The following is a 15,134-nucleotide window of genomic DNA, read 5'->3' on the forward strand; positions in this document are numbered from 1 at the left end:
GGATGTGTCGAAAGTGCGTTCGTGGGTGCGACAGTTTAATGAAGGCAGAATATCGTGTGACAACAAACCGAAACAACTTCGGGCTCGCACAAGCCGGTCTGACGACGTGATCGAGAAAGTGGAGAGAATTGTTTTGGGGGATCGCCGAATTACTGTTGAACAGATCGCCTCCAGAGTTGGCATTTCTGTGGGTTCTGTGCACACAATCCTGCATGACGACCTGAAAATGCGAAAAGTGTCATCCAGGTGGGTGCCACGAAAGCTGACGGTCGACCAAATGGCTGCCCGTGTGGCATGTTGCCAAGCAATGTTGACGCTCAACGACAGCAGGGATGGGTACTTTCTTTTCGTCGGTTGTTGCAATGGATGAGACGTGGATGCCATTTTTCAATCCAGAAACAAAGCGCCAGTCAGCTCAATGGAAGCACACAGATTCACCGCCACCATAAAAAATTCGGGTAACCGCCAGTGCTGGAAAAATGATGGTGTCCATGTTCTGGGACAGCGAGGGCGTAATCCTTACCCATTGCATTCCAAAGGGCACTACGGTAACAGGTGCATCCTACGAAAATGTTTTGAAGAACAAATTGCTTCCTGCAGTGCAACAAAAACGTCCAGGAAGGGCTGCGCGTGTGCTGTTTCACCAAGACAACGCACCCGCTAACGTTACGCAACAGTTTCCTCGTGATAACTACTTTGAAGTGATTCCTCATGCTCCCTACTCACCTGACCTGGCTCCTAGTGACTTTTGGCTTTTTCCAACAATGAAAGACACTCTCCGTCGCCGCACATTCACCAGCCGTGCTGCTGCTATTGCCTCAGCGATTTTCCAGTGGTCAAAACAGACTCCTGAAGAAGCCTTCGCCGCTGGCATGGAATCATGGCGTCAGCGTTGTGAAAAATGTGTACGTCTGCAGGGCGATTACGTCGAGAAGTTACGCCAGTTTCATCGATTTCGGGTGAGTAGTTAATTAGAAAAAAAATCGGAGGCCTCAGAACTTGAATGCACCTCGTAGAGTCTAAAAAGGTGCTGAAAGCCGCAGTTACGAACCAGCGGTCTGAGGAACCCCAGCAGACTGCGCACGCTTTCGAGGTGTTTGAGTAAGTCGCTTCGTGGCCAGTAGTCAAAGCTGAAGCACAGAAACAAATGCAATATTGGTGTGTAATGAAGATGAAAGTCATAAGGAGAAATATTTAAGGCGTGTTGTGATTGAAAATTCGAGGGGAGTAATTTTGTGAAGCAAAAGTGTGTAGCTGGGAGTTTTGAGCAGTTTGAAGAACGCGGAGTGTTACGTGACTACAGACATTCGTAGCAAATGGCAAACGTATTTCTTATACGACCGTCTATAGAAGTTGAAAACTTAAGATGTCTTGTGCAATTATCGGTGGATTAACTACATGACTGAAATGTTCGTACCGTGAAATGGTTGACAGAAATTCAAAAATTGTCCAAATGGCTCTGAGCACTATGCGACTTAACTTCTGAGGTCATTAGTCGCCTATAACTTAGAACTAATTAAACCTAACTAACCCAAGGACATCAAACACATCCACGCCCGAGGTAGGATTCGAACCTGCGACCGTAGCGGTCGCTCTGTTCCAGACTGCAGAGCCTAGAACCGCACGGCCACTCTGGCCGGCGGTTGACAGAAACTAACTGACGCGACTATGGCAGGATGGAGGACGTCGAACTGAGAAAGACTCATGAAGGACTAAAAAACTTGCTACAGATTAACAAATTCACTGAGATTAAATCTGACTTATTTCAGAATGATTATTAAAAATAGTTTCCATTAAGAGTGCAGTGTGGAAATATGTTGAGGTACATCGTTCACTTTAGTAGCCGTTTGCTTCTCTTATGAAACGAACGAAACGAACCCCTCTCACTTGCCCAATTAATCTAAAGTTGAGTGAACACCTCGATTCTTAATAAGTGGATAATGGATAGTAGGGTATTACGGGTTTACAGTATTTCTGATTTCGTTCGATGGTTATACTTGCATCTATTTCTTCGATATAGATTTTTCTTATCTCATATTGCTTCTTTGTGTTACAAATATGTAAACGGTGTGACATGTTCCAGTAATCGCTAGTGTTTGATTCAAATTCAAAGGTGTTCGCTTGCGTTGCGGCGGTTGGATGTGATTCAGCGAAACATCCAACAACGTTTCCATGCTCTCCGCTTTGGTGTGAACAAGACGGGGGGTATTCGATTTCGCAGATTGTTATTCTATAAAGTGAATTTTGTGAGTGATGGAGTGGCCAAAACAGAATGTTATTGTACTAATTGAAGAATGCCACTGTCACATGTGCTTGTGCATTCTAAGACATCCTAAGCATAAAATATAAAACAAGAAAAATGATGGTCGGATGGAAATTGCTAAACCACCCAACATGTTCCCTGAAGATCACAGGTGTGTATCACTACTACAACAATCTCTGTATGAAATATCTGCAAGCCATGAGTTTAATGCCAAAAAAAGAACGCACCGCCTACTCGTGTTCTCTTACTTTTATATTAGATGTTAACTTTTTCCTATTTTTCGTAAAATTATTTTCGCGCTACTGGCAGTCTGCATCTTATATCATTTCTAATTCTTTCGTCAATTATTTTGCTGACCAAATAGCAAAACTCATCTACTGCTATTAGAAGCCTCATTACCTAATTCCCTCAGCATCAGCTGGTTTCATTCGACTACCTTCGATTAACCTCGTTTTAATTTCATTAATGTCGATCTTATAATCTTTTATCAAGACACTTTCCATTCAGTCATTCAGTTAAACTGTTCTTCCAGGTCTTTACCGTCTCTGACGTAATTGCAGTGTCATCGGCAAACCGAAAGTCTTTATTTTTTCTCCCTCAACTTTAATTCACTTGCCTAATTTCTCCACGCTTTCCTTTACCGCTTTCTCAATGTACAGACTGAATAACGTCGGCGATGGACTAGAGCCCTGACTCACCCATTCTTCATTACGGCTTCCTTGTCACATTTTTCGACTGTTATGACTGCTGCCTGCTTTCTGTACAACTTGTAAATAAACTTTCGATCCTTGCATTTTTTTCCTGTTGTTTTAAAAATTTCAGATTGTAGTCCAGCCAACACTGCCAAAAGCTTTCTCTAATTCTGCAGATGCTGTAAATGTAGTTTGCCTTTCTTCAGTTTATCCTCTTGGATAAGTCGTAAGATCAGTACTGTTTTGCTGTTCTTCTTGTTGGCTCCCACAGAAGTCGAAGCTCCCATGCCGATATCACAGGTTGCTATCAAATACATCTTCCTGGTGCCACTTCCTGCCAACTATGGACGCCCATCTTGCTGCGTATTGTTTTGATTTACCAGCGTAGCTGACTCCTGGGCCTCTCTTTGGTATCTTATCAAACGACTTCTCCGTGAATAATCTTGAAATCACTTGATCCTCTTTCATTCTCATCAAATGGTCTGTCCAGTGAAATCTTCTGCAGTTTGCTGTGCCGATTACTGTTGCTTGTTGTGGCAGCATGAGGGTTTCTTGTGTCTTCTCTTCCAGCTTTGTGATTCATTATCATAGCATGGCCAAAGATTTTTTTATGCATTTTGTTAACAAATTCTTGTAACTGGTGTTCATCCATTTTAGTTGAACTGTATGTTGCTGCTCCATAGGTTAAGATTGGTCTAATTATATTGTTACATGGCTTCATTTTAGTTTTCCTTGTCAGTTTATTAAACACTAGAAGTTTTGTATGGAGTAGTAGGCTCTGTTAGCATAATGTAGTCTCATTTTCACCTCTACTTGTCTCTGGTATTGTCTGTTTGCCACTGCTCCCAGAAATTTGAGCTATTCATCGCGATCAAATTTGTGTTCGCCGATTATTAGATGCCAATAGTTATCTTACTCACCTCTAATTATTTGAACTATCGTGTATTTTGTTTTCTGTTCGCTTACTTTGAAGCCACGTGAAAGGTCTCTGTTGGATTCCTTTCATGTTAATTTCTTAAATCTGTTGCCATTTACGGCACAAATTCCTCTTCTAAATTCACTGTGGTGTTTCTGACTATCTGGGAGGAGACTGAGCAGTGTTACTTTTCCACATAAACAAGAACGATCAGTCACACTACTACACCTTAAAACACAGTTTATATGCAATTCATGTCACACAGTCTCATACGGAACCTACATCCACTTTCTTTTATGTACTGTATATGATAAGATACTGTCATCCCCCTTCCCTTCTGTGTGAGAGGATGAATGAGCAAATGTATTTCTAGTTGCATGCTTGAGGGTAGCACACAAGCCTGTCTGCTAGAGAACAGTAGGACCAACGTCGGAACAGGTAGCTATGCTTTCTAAAAGCAAAGAGGTTTCTATCCTTAGTATGGTTCTGTCCGTCCCTTGTCATGTTGGTATAGGAAGCTGCCCCTCTGGCCACTTCCGTTTTGTACACGGAAGCACCCTTGGTAGGAGCGCAGGTCAGTCTGTCCGCGGCGAGCGTCTGAAGTGGTAAGATCTCCGGCTAAGCGCGTGTCTGCTAAGTCCGCAGGACAATGGATTTCTTAAGTTCACCCTAACTGAAAATTTAATCAACTTTATTTCAGGTTTAGCTCTAAAATATCTAATGTTATCTTAAATTGCAATGGAGGGTATTTCCAGTGTGAACTTCAGAATATTTTCCAGTAGTTGTTTTGTCACTACTTTGTGAGTAAAGTGGAACCACGTGTTGATCAATAACTCTAACTAAGATCATCAATCTTAAATGCGAATGTGCGTGAGATTATAACGTCTCGCCTTAACAATATTTTTCAATATATCAACTTTTCTTTATGTTCAACCCACGTGGGGTGTACTTCGTGAGACCAGTACCACGTGCTTATACAATTGTTTGACCCATCAGGTTAATAGTAAGACGATAGTAACCAGTTCGAGGTTTTTCTTTTGTAAATTGCTTTTCGATCTAATTTATTTTAATTATCAAAATTATTGTGGAGTTACCTTCTTTGTGTAAACCAAGTTAACCACGTGAAGCATGTGGTGTAATCATCAAAGTAGCTCTCAGCTTTTCTTTTCGGGAAGATTTCACAGAGAGTTAGTATGAATTTAGTATACCAGTGTGTGGTAATTACATGACGGACAGGATTGCGCTACGAACGTTACTTCTTTGGGTGAAAATTGGTTGGTTGTGGTTAATTTCCTCTTACATATGTTTCAATTTCTTGGTGTGTTATTTTATGAATGTAGTGTTGTATGCAGTCTCCCAATCTTGGCTCCCTATTTAATGTGTTCCGTAAGATTACAAACTCACATTTTCACAATCCTAAATAAGGCACCAGCTTAGTTATGACTCAAGTTTAATATGCTGAAATTTCAATGATCAATGTTAAAATAAATTTCCAAATATAAACTGATTTATTTATTTTTATTTAAATTCTCTTTTTTATATATGTATCACCGGTTTACGTATGACTATTAAAAGATTATAATTAATGTTAGTCTGATTGGAAATTTGGTAAGCTAGACTGGATACCTGGTGAAACAGTTGCTCAGTAATGCAACGTTAACTTCCTCAGATAGCTCACAGCTTTTAACCCTCTTTTATTGTCTATCAGCACCGCTTTCACATAACAAATTAAAGCGACAACATTACACACGTTTTGTTGCTTCTTCTACTCTACAGGCTCCATTCTCTACTCTCTATTTCACTTTCTGCAGTGAGCTTTACACTGAGGTGACGCAAATCATGAGATAGTGACATGTACATATACAGATGGCGGTAGTATCGCATGCACAAAGTGTAAAGGGGCAGTGCACTGGCGGAGCTGTTATTTGTAATCAGGTGATTCATGTGAAAAAGTTTTTGAGATGCTTATGGCCGCACGAATGGAATTAATACACTTCTACCGCGGAATAGTAGCTGGAGCTAGACACATGAGAGATTCCATTTCAGAAATCGTTAAGGAATTGAATATTCCGAGATCCACAATGCTAAGAGTGTGCCAAGAATACAAAATTTCAGGCATTACTTCTCACTGTGGACAATGTGGACAATGGTATTCCGTTCCCGACCGATAACAGCGTCAATTTGCTAACAGACAAGCAACACTGCGAGAAATAACCTGAGAAATCAACGTGGGACGTGCTGCGAAAGTCAGGACAGTGCATAAAAAATTTGGCGTTAATGGGCTAAGGCAGCTGACGATCGAAGCGAGTGCCTTTGCTAACAGCACATCGTCTGCAACATCTGTCCCGGAGTCGTGACCATATTCATTGGACCCTAGACGACTGGAAAATAGTGACCTGATGAGATTCCTGATTTCAGTTGCTCAGATCTGACGATAGTGTGAGTGTGGCGCAGACCCCACGAAGCCATACACCCAAGTTGTCAATGAGATATTGGGCAAGTGGTGATAGCTCAATAATGACGTGGGCTGTGTTTAAGTGGAATGGATTAGGTCCTCTGGTCCACCTGAACCGAACATTGGCTACAAATGGTTATGCTCGGCTACTTGCAGATCATTTGCAGCCATGCTCCGAAACAACGGCCGGCCGTTGTGGCCGTGCGGTTCTAGGCGCTTCAGTCAGGAACCGAGCGACCGCTACGATCTCAGGTTCGAATCCTGCCTCGGGCATGGATGGGTGTGATGTCCTTAGCTTAGTTAGGTTTAAGTAGTTCTAAGTTCTAGGGGACTGATGACCATACATGTTAAGTCCCACAGTCTCAGAGCCATTTGAACCATTTGAACCGAAACAATGATGGAATTTTTATGGATGACAATGTACCATGTCACGGGCCACAGTTGTCCGTAGTTGGTTTGAAGAATACTCTGGACAGTTAGAGCGAAAGATTTGGCCACCCAGATCGCCCAGCATGAATTCCATCGAACATATATGGGACATAATCGAGGGGTCAGATCGTGCACAAAACCCTGCACCCGCAACACTTTCGCTATCCTGGAAGGCTGTACAGGCAGCATGGCTTAATATTTCTGCTGCGGACTTCCGACAACGTGAGTCGATGTCACGTCGATCTGCTGCACTACGCCAAGCAAAAGGAGGTCCGACACGATTTTAGGAGGTATCCGATGACTTCTGTCATCTTATGAAACGTCCCCTTAGAAAAATTTGCGTGACTGTGCTGATAAACCTCTTACATTATTTGATTTTCAAACAGCTGAGCAGAACTGAACGTACTCAGACATTTCGCTCTTTACCTATTCTGATCAACGCTAAACTGACACATAATATTTGTAGCGCAACGCAATCTGACTTTCAAAAATCCCTACAAAAGAATGGCCCTGGCTAACAACCTATACCTTTCATGAATCACTTACCTCACAAAAATCTTCGTTACTCGAACTACTGCAATACAGCGAGCGCCAATACTGCCACCTAAATAAAAGATTCTAACTACTGATAGGCATACTTAACGAATGAAAGATTTTGATAAAGAACAAACAATGTATTTACCTTAATAGTGTTCAAAATCCATTATATATATATGAGTTCATGACATCCAGTCTTACAAATTTACTGTCTCTGATGTACACACGTCCAGGTCATCCGCTCTCAAAACTCCGCCATCTCTCTCCCCATATCCACCACTACTGGCGGCTCACCTCCAACCACGCAACGCTACACGCTGTTCACATCCAACTGCCCAACACTACCATAGCGAATATTGCAACTATGCCAACCAGCCACAGACTGCACACAGCACTCTCAGCGATTTTCATACTGACCGCTACGTGGAGTTACCAACATAAAAACCTAAACAGCCCACTTACAATCTTTGTGGATACGCTGAAACCTTGACGACGTTAAAGAGAAGAGGGGACAGAGCATCTCCCTGTCTTAGTCCAGATTTATTTTTAAAATTGCTGGGTTTTGTTCCATTTAGCAAAACCTTGCTTATGTTATGATCCATGCACAAATAATTTACGTAATGATAAATAAAAATGACAGAAGTTGGACCAAACACATATATACATGCTGAGTAGTGTCAGCAGGCACTGGCGGTGGTACTCACCTCGAAGTCTTGAGTGTCTGTGGAAAGCTGGCATTATGTAAGGACTGGACGCCTGTCCGTTGGTGCGGAACACAGTGACGGCGAGCGTGCTGTGCAAATAATTTGGGGAGCAGCGGGCAGGGGCGACGGTGGACCCGCCAGGGCAGGAGTCCGTGGAGCGCGCCGGAGGTCGCGCCAAGGACACGCGCGTGCATTCCGCCGCGCCGCGCCGCGCAGCGCCATACGGCCATGCGACCGGCCGCAGCCCGGCGTCGCACCCGAGACGTCGCGTCGTCGCGTGCAACATGGTCAGCTGCGTCAGTCTGCAAGACAGTGCACTAGAAGAGCCGTATATTGCACACGTCACCCCTAAGCCGATGAAAGGAAATGCACCAGCGAGCAAAACTTAGGGATGAAAGTAATTTTCGCTCCATGTGTCAACAAACACAGCTCGTTGAAACTTCTACCACACGTGAAAAGAACTGCTACAGTATAGTACGGAAGGTGATTGAAAGAAGCACCGAATAAGACGATCACGAATGATACTTTTGGTCAAAGAAAATAATTACAATGAGGTCATACAATTGCGAAAGAGTATAAAATTTTAGTGACTAGGGAGAAATTACAAAGAGAGTCCCACAAGGTTCAATTCTCGGTCCACTCCTATTCCTTATATATGTCAATGACCTTCAAGTTAATATTCAACAAGCAGAATTGGTACTTCCAGCAAACAATACCAGTGTTATAATAAATCCAATTAGGGATGAAGCATCAGAAGCGATACTAAATGATATTTTACAAAGAATTATAAAGTGGTTTCAGAAAATGGACTCTCCATAAATTTTTAAGAAATACGATATATTCAGTTCCGTGTGGCAAACAGAGTGATACGAACAACTGATGTAGCACATGAGGAGGGGGCAGTAGACATAACAGAATACTCCAGATTTTAGGGTGTACATTCTGGTGAAAACTTTAACTGGAAGAAGCATACTGCTGAGCTTCTCCAACAATTACATACAGCTACTTTTGCTCTTCGTATAATTTCCAATCTTCAACTTCCTGACATACTTTGCATATTACCACACAATAAGGTCTTATGGAATCATTTTTTAGGTATCTGATCATTTATTAAAAACATATTGATTGCAAAAGGCGGACAGAAAGAACCATATGTGTTTTTTTACCAACACCTGCCATTAGGCACGTCTTTAACGAGCTAGACTTTTTAACTGCGCCGTTACAATATTTATTTATTCGCTAAAGAATTCATCATAAATGATCCACCACAACTTGAAAAGGACTATGAGGTCCATACCTACAACACTAGAGAGAAAAATGACCTTTATTACCTATTATTAAAGCTGTCAGTAGCTCAGAAAGGAGTTAAATAAGCAGCAACAAAAATCACATCATTTGCCTACTAACATAAAATGTCTGGCAGGTAGCAATACAAGGTTTAAATCTTACTTAAAACCATTTTTCCTGGAAAACACCTTATATTCCACAGACGACTTTCTACTTGAAAAACTGGTAACCAGTAAATATATAAAAGAAGGGAACTAGTTTATAATTGTAGTTACACAAGCAGAACTAAAATTATAATTCGTTCATTAATGTCAAAACTAATCACGCATATCCTGTAAACTGACCCGTTCCATCTCAGTTCGAAAAAAGAATCGTTCAAATGATCTATGAAATATGTGAGCAACTAACTAATTAAGTCACTGAGAATCACGATAATCCCCTGGACATTATGAAAGAAGAGACGGTTCTTAATAGGGCGTATGAACGCCACGGACGGCTGTACACACACTGAAACGAACTTAAGGAATTCTCCTACCCTGGAACAAAGTAACCCACGACGGACAAATTCCACACGTGCTGGACGCGGTTTAAGGCTGGGATGCGGAGAGTTGAGTCTAATCGCCGAACATCCTCCCCTTCCAAGAGCTGCTCCACGTGCACAATTCGCACATTGTGAAGTATAAAAAGGTCAGGGCCAATATACCCAAGCCGCACATAGGGAAGGAGGACACAGTACCGTTGACTGGTCGATGTACCGTGCTGTAAGATTTAGACGTCCGTACATCCATGCAACATTGTACCTCCCCACATCATAACATCTGGATCACCGAGACACTGCATGAGCCCCTATTTGGCGAGAGTTGGGAACACTTAATGTATCCAAGAATTGTCGAATATTGTCATTTTGGTGGTTAAGGTGTTAGGGTGTCAGCGGTCTTAATGCTGCATGGGCATACTGACCCTAAATCTTTGAACACTGTACCCACCCTATCTCAACAAAGTCTCGTCCACTTTGTGACTTCGCGGATGATGTTTTTCCGCTTTCCCCGTATACGTTTTAAATAGTACGTTGCCTCTTGAAACACCAAATACGTTGGCTACCTCGGATCCGGGAGCATCCACGGTAAGAGCACGGACAATTTTCCCACGTTCTAATTCACTTAGCCCCGACATAATGCACTCAAATACACAGAACACTCACAATTACACGACTGACACTTGTAGCGTATTTAGAATATTCAGTCCCGTTCGTGGCCAGACATAAAAGAGCTACCTGCAGGCTTGGAGAACATCTGTATTTACGTTGGAGCATGCGTTTCTCGCCGTGTTTCCATATTTTTGCCCAACTCCTGTATTTCCACAAGTTTAACAGTTTCACTTCTCACGAAACGCATCACATATCACAGCTCCAATGTAGTGCACGGACGACAATGCGGCGGCGATCTTTGTGCTGACTCTGTCTCCTGTTCTGTAATGCATCAAGGGGCTGCCAGCTTTGGGTGATTGTTGAAACACAAGGATAACTCTTGACGCCTTGCAATCGATAGAACACCGTTTAGAAATTTTATCGTACTTTTAAGTTTTTCATTACATTAAAATGTTACTGAAAAATTGAATATGTGTACTGACGTGGTCACTGGTTTACTCTGATGAAACACGGATTCACATACATACTGCTGAGCGAAGTGGAGCAGTGTTTAACAAAGTGGTCTCGCATCCAGGAGGACAACGGTTCAAACCCGCGTCCGGCCATCATGATTTAGCTTTCCTATTATTTCCGTAAATCTCTCCAGTCAGTGCCGGGATGGTTCCATTGGAAGGGCACGGCCAATTTCCTTCCTTCTCCTTGAAACATTCCGAGCTTGTGCACTGACTGTAATGACTTCGATGTTGAAGGAACGTTAATCTTTCTTCCTTTCTTTCCGGTACGTGCAATGGATAAATGTTGTTAAAGAGTGCGATGAATATAGTCAAACATAAGTGAAGGTGTTAAATTGTTGTGCCGTTCACGGCATTGACATCGGAAGTGAAACGTGTGAGGGTGCTCCTCTTGTCAGGATACCGGAGTGTCCGCTGTTTCGAACTCCACTCCGTGTTCTGCAGAATGCTGCCGCCGTGGTCAGGTCTTCAGTTCGCTTTGCCGAATAATATGTAGCACAGCGACGAGAAACAGCTGCGAACTTCTGCAAAGCCAGAGCTGAGCATAGCATACTGTTTGTCAATCGAGAATTCTGATGCCTGTCTCTTTCCATTGAGGCACTTTTTACGAAGGAGTTACTAATTTCTCTCCAGCAGATGGATTGAAAATGGAGTTATAGAAGCCTATTCGAAATATTGTAAAGAAACAACGCAGAATATCATTGATTCGCTGCAGAAGCAAAGGAGGCGCAAGACTGTTGTCAGAGACACACAAACACGCTAGTATAGCTGAAGTTTCGATGAAGAGAACCGGGTTTTGACCCGAGTTGTGTTCTTGGCACCTCAGTTATCTCTTCCTGTTGGACAGGTAACGGAACATTAAAGTCTAATTTCGGTGTTCAGTGTCAGATACTACTTACTGCGTCTTTCCCTCCTTATTAGCTACCTACCTCTAGCTTCATAGTTGACATTATTATTAATGTTATCATGTAATTGCTGATACTGATTGAGGTCGTAGCTTAAGTAATTTATTACGTTTTCTCCCTTGATTGTCCAATTTTATTATTTTTTATTCAGAACCTGTATAAGGAGAAACGGTCGTTGAATTATAATTGAACATCGTTAGTCACGGAATTTATTTAAGGTAAGCAGGATAGAATTTTGTAGACAACTATTCATAGAACTCAGGACAAGCCATGGACCACCAGATAAGGCTAGTACTTCTCTTCGACATACAAAGGCCCATGTAGCGAATAGAATTCAGTACATTGGTGTCTCCGTACGAAAGGAAATTCAGTGTATTTACAAGACCTTGTTTTCCTAGAATTGATCAAAGTGATCACGATCGCGAAATTACTTCAGGCAGGCGGGTAGAGATCTGACACAAAGATTCAGCGAGGGCTAGGACGTGTGTAATAAGCTCTCGCTCCCATTCATGTTAGCATAAAAATAATGCATAGAGTCCCCAACGATTCTTCTTGAATTACTAAAAGATTCAGAAATCTCGCGTAAGTTCAAGAAGCCACACCGTTCGTTGAGTGAACGAAATGACGTCAAATGAAATAGTTTGCCAATTTTATTAATCTGCTCAGTGGAATAAAGTGCGTGCAGTTTGTTTAACAGAAGCGCCTCGCCTTGTTCCAGGAGATGGTTCTAATCTGAACTTGACAACAGCCTCATAAAGGTACGTTTGAGTATAAAAAATTGTTGAAATGTGAACCATTCTGTTCTATGAGTGTCAAAGACTGACTCTACAGGCTGTAGCAATGTAGTTGCCATTTATTCTTACACATTCGTCAACTTTCATTCCCAAAGAATCACGAACGCAAGCCAACATATCTGTCTTCAGGATTTTTTCACTTTCCTGTAATGTGTGCAAGTTGTAGGTGGATGTGGAATACATCAGTGCCTTGAAGTGTCCCAATGGCCAGCAATCTAAACGATTGAGGTCATCTAAGAAAAAGAGTATCTTAGTTTCCGATGATCCGTGGGCAGTTTCACGAATAAGGTTTTCGACAAAGAGAACCTGTCGGTGGTTGGAGAAGAATTGACCTTCATGCCTACATCCAGAAACTTGCCTTTAACTGATTTTATTGGCACTATCGAAGAAGCTGTCAGACGTCTTTCCAGTGACACAGCACAAATAAAGGCTGTCGAACATGTAGTGCAGCCAAGAGAGTTCCTCCTCAGAAGATTAACACACACATCAAAAAACGTTTTACATCGCCTCGGTTCCGAGAGTTCCGGAACCTGTAACCTGTACAGAAAACTGGACTAGAGATCAACATAAACATCAGAATGAGATTTTCACACTGCAGCGGAGAGTGCGCTGATATGAAACTTCCTGGCAGATTAAAACTGTGTGCCCGACCGAGACTCGAACTTGGGACCTTTGCCTTTCGCGGGCAAGTGCTCTACCATCTTTTTTGAATTTTGTTTCTTATTGATCGATGTGGGACGTCACAAGACATCCTGTTCGAGTTCAGTGGTTGTTCCTTTCACTCAGTTTTTTATTACAGAGGGCAACTGACTCTCTGACCGAACACGCTGAGCTACCGTGCCGGCGACCATCTTAGCTATCGAAGCACGACTCACTCCCGGTCTCACAGCTTTACTTATGCCAGTATCTCGTCTCCTACCTTCCAGACTTTACAGAAGCTCTCCTGCGAACCTTGCAGCACTAGCACTCCTGAAAGAATGGATACTGCGGAGACATGGCTTAGCCACAGCCTGGAGGTTGTTTCCAGAATGAGGTTTTCACTCTGCAGCGGAGTCGTGCTTCGGTAGCTCAGATGGTAGAGCACTTGTCCGCGAAAGGCAAAGGTCCCGAGTTCGAGTTTCGGTCGGGCACACAGTTTTAATCTGGCAGGAAGTAACGTAAACATCATTTCCGCCCTTTTTATTGTCCATGAAAACCACACATTGCATGTTGTACCACCATACAGAGATACCTTCAGATGTGGTGGTCCAGATTGCTGTACATACCGGCACCTTTAATACCCAGTAGGACGTCCTCTTGCAGTGATGCATGTCTGTATCCGTCGTGGTATACTATCCACAAGTTCATCAAGGCACCGTTGGTCAAGATGGTCCCACTCCTCAACGGCGATTTGGAGTAGATCCCTCAGAGTGGTCGGTGGGTCGTCGTCCATAAACAGCCCTTTTCAATCTATCCCCGGCATGTTCGATAGGGTTCATGTCTGGAGAACATGCTGGCCACTCTAGTCGTGCGATGTCGTTATCCTAAAGGAAGTCATTCACAAGATGTGCACGTTGGGGGCGCGAATTGTCGTCCATGAAGACGAATGCCATTCCAATATGATGGCGATATGGTTGCACTATTGGACGGAGAATGGCATTCACGTATCGTACAGCCGTTACGGCGCCTTCCATGACCATTAGCGGCGTACGTCGGCCCCACATAATGCCACCCCAAAACATCAGGAAACCTCCACCTTGCTGCACTCGCTGGACAGTGTGTCTAAGGCGTTCAGCTTGACCAGGTTGCTTCCAAACACGTCTCTGACGATTGTCTGGTTGAAGGCATAAGCGACACTCATCGATGAAGAGAATGTGATGCCAATCTTGAGCGGTCCATTCGGCATGTTGTTGGGCCTATCTGTACCGCGCTCCATGGTATCGTGATTGCAAAGATGGACCTCGCTATGGACGTCGGGAGTGAAGTTGCGCATCATGCAGCCTATTGCGCACAGTTTGAATCGTAACACGACGTCCTGTGGCTACACGAAAACATGGTGGCGTTGCTGTCAGGTTTCCTGCGACCCATAATCCGTAGGCAGCGGTCAACCACTGCAGCAGTAGTCCTTGGGCGGCCTAAGCGAGGCATGTCATCGACACTTCCTGTCTCTCCGTTTCTCCCCTATGTCCGAACAACATCGCTTTGATTCACTCCGAGACGTCTGGACACTTCCCATTCCTGGTGGAATGGCTGGAACTGATTGGCTATCGGACCGACTCCGTCTAATAGAAACTGCTGATGCATGGTTGTTTACATTTTTGGGTGATTTTACTGACATCTCTGAACAGTAGAGGGAATGTATCTGTGATACAATAGCCATAGTCAACGTCTATCTTCATGAGTTCTGTGAACCGGGGTGATGCAAAACTTTTTTTGATGTGTGTATTTCCTCCTTAGCAAGGGACGCACTACGCAAGCTGCGAAAAGATCCTCGCATGGTGGTCCTTCCAGCAG

This window comes from Schistocerca gregaria, chromosome 3 (genome assembly GCF_023897955.1).
Source record: "Schistocerca gregaria isolate iqSchGreg1 chromosome 3, iqSchGreg1.2, whole genome shotgun sequence".
NCBI classification, from domain to species: domain Eukaryota; kingdom Metazoa; phylum Arthropoda; class Insecta; order Orthoptera; family Acrididae; genus Schistocerca; species Schistocerca gregaria.